This window comes from Schistocerca cancellata, chromosome 1 (assembly GCF_023864275.1).
Source record: "Schistocerca cancellata isolate TAMUIC-IGC-003103 chromosome 1, iqSchCanc2.1, whole genome shotgun sequence".
Taxonomy (NCBI): domain Eukaryota; kingdom Metazoa; phylum Arthropoda; class Insecta; order Orthoptera; family Acrididae; genus Schistocerca; species Schistocerca cancellata.
In genome coordinates this window covers 451,665,258-451,667,823 of record NC_064626.1, presented here as the reverse complement: position 1 = coordinate 451,667,823, position 2,566 = coordinate 451,665,258, and the positions used below count along the sequence as shown (strand labels likewise).

Here is a 2,566-nt window from a genome sequence, read left to right as displayed (position 1 = left end):
CAGTTAAACACATATAATATTTGTTATAACAAGTTTTTTATTTGTATTGTCACTAAGTAAGAATATAAAGTACTTTGGAAAAAATAGGAACTTGATTACAAAAAAATACCTTAATAGAAATATTCTCTATAAAATTATTGAAAACATAGTAAAAATCAATACATTCAGTCATCAACTAGGAACTTGAGTGCTTTAGAATTTCTAAAGATAGGAACTAAATGAGAAACATCTCTTACTACTTGGCAACGGCCTTGCCACAGTGGATACACCGGTTCCCGTGAGATCACCGAAGTTAAGCGCTGTCGGGCGTGGCCGGCACTTGGATGGGTGACCATCCAGCCGCCATGCGCTGTTGCCATTTTTCGGGGTGCACTCAGCCTCGTGATGCCAATTGAGGAGCTACTTGACCGACTAGTAGCGGCTCCGGTCAAAGAAAACCATCATAACGACCGGGAGAGCGGTGTGCTGACCACACGCCCCTCCTATCTGCATCCTCATCTGAGGATGATACGGTGGTCGGATGGTCCCGATGGGCCACTTGTGGCCTGAAGACGGAGTGCTTTCTCTTACTACTTGTAGAAAATAATTATAGTGTCAGCAGTTTCGAAATATAAAGTTCTCAATACTAAATGTCTTTGTACGCATATTGTAATAGGTGGTTTCTGAACAGTTTTCTGTATCGATATTGTCGCCATCCTCTGACTCAGCCTCCTGTCGGAGAAACTCGTTGTATATCTCCTCAGGAGTTCTAAGGAGTTGATGAGCCATTTTAGTAAGATACTAGAAGAGAAAACAAAACGTAGATGTAATATAAACATCAATATGGGGTTGAATCCTCCCCACAAAAGAAACTAATAAGTGTGACCTAAACAGTAAGGAGGGGTCAGATCCAACCCGAGTGCGGGTAATGTAGGTATCGGATAGAGAGGGTAGTTGTAGGTCACTCGCCAGACTCACGTGGCCTCATCGGCGTTCTCGGGACGACTGGCTGTTAGTGTAGCTGGAACCACAGCGCTCTAAGAAAAGGGAGTGGGGAGTTATAAACAAAACAGACTCGCTGGGGTCAGATCCAACCCCAACCTTACCGTTAGAGGGTTAAGTAAAGAGTCGTGATGTACAATAAACATAAGGATTACTAATTAACAAGAGATTTTCAGTTAGTTTCCTAGCCCCTTCTTTAGGACCAGACTATTGCTGTCGTTTATTTTAGTATACGTTCTTGTTGAACGCATCAGTACGTAATCGTGTAACTAATGAGAAGGTGCTGAAGAGAGCAGAGAAAAGAAATTTGTGCTTTAACTTGGCTAAAGAAGGGATCGGCTGATAGGAAACATTCTCAGACATGAAGCAATCGTCAGTTTATCGTTAGAGGGAAGTGAGCGAGATAGGGTAAAAATGTGGAGGGAAATTAAGAGATGAAAACGTTACGCAGGTTCAGAAGGAAGTACATTGCAGTAGTCATCCAGGATACAGAGGCTTGCCCAGAATAGAGTAGCGTGGAGAGCTACGTCAAACAAGTCTGTGTACTGAACACAATAACAACAAGAACAATTACGCCCAGCCCTTGTATACCGATCGTGGTGTTTGCAACCGTTTACAGTCTTATTCCACGACTGATGGGTTTATTTTCACGCAGATACAAAGACAGAAGGCAGAGGGCGGCGAGCGACGCCTGGGGACGGAGATCCGGCGGGCCAGGCCGACCGTTGCGGAGCGAGTGGCGGACAATGGGTCTGCTTAGCACGCCAAAGGATTTGTCCGCCGGCGCGGCCTCATTGTGGCCGTGTTAATGCGCGCCGGCACCCGCGGCCGCTCACAATGGCCGCTTTCATCTCCAGTATCGAAGAAGACCGCCCCTTGTTGAACATGCAAGGGATGATGCAGGGCCCGAATGAAAGTCTGAAGGCGCGGCCTTGACGTAAAAGGAGCAGTTGTCGATTTGTTCCCGTTCATGTACTCCTGTCGGGTTAGCCGCGGGATCCTGGGTTCCGAAATAGACAGATGCAGAGATAATGTCTGAAGAACTCCAAGGAACTCGTAGGGACGATTATTGTTTACAATTTTTATAAATGACCGAATGGATAAAACCGGAAGCCTCCAGAGGGTTTTTGCTGGCGGTGTTGTAACCTACTGATGCGTCGGAACGACATAAGATTGTAGAGAAATACAAAAACATCTGCAGAGGATCAATTATTATCATTTACGCTTGACAACTGGTATCCATAAAAATTACAAAAATGGATGTACGAATTTATGTTACATATCTCCTCCTAAACGACTGGAGCGATTTCAACCAAAGTTGGTACATGTATCATGTACTGTTGGGAAGAACTGGGAGTACTACGTGGGGAGAAGAATTGAAGACCTAGAAATGGAAGGACCAAGGAGAAGAGGGAGACCGAAACTGAAATGGAAGGAAGGACAAGGTAGCAGGGGAAAAGGGATGGCTCAGAGAAGAAACACTGGATAGGCATTTGTGGAAGAGAAGGATCCAGCAAAGCAACGCCGCCCCCACATGACCTGGGAAATGATCGTTACGGGAAGAACTGGAAAGAATCATTGTCGG

The 2,566-nt window shown here is 45.2% G+C and overlaps 1 pseudogene; it reads left to right on the top strand.

Annotated features, from left to right (window-relative positions):
* The first annotated feature begins 241 nt into the window (after positions 1-241).
* LOC126098220 (5S ribosomal RNA) lies at positions 242-358 on the top strand (annotated as a pseudogene).
* The last annotated feature ends 2,208 nt before the right edge of the window (positions 359-2,566 follow it).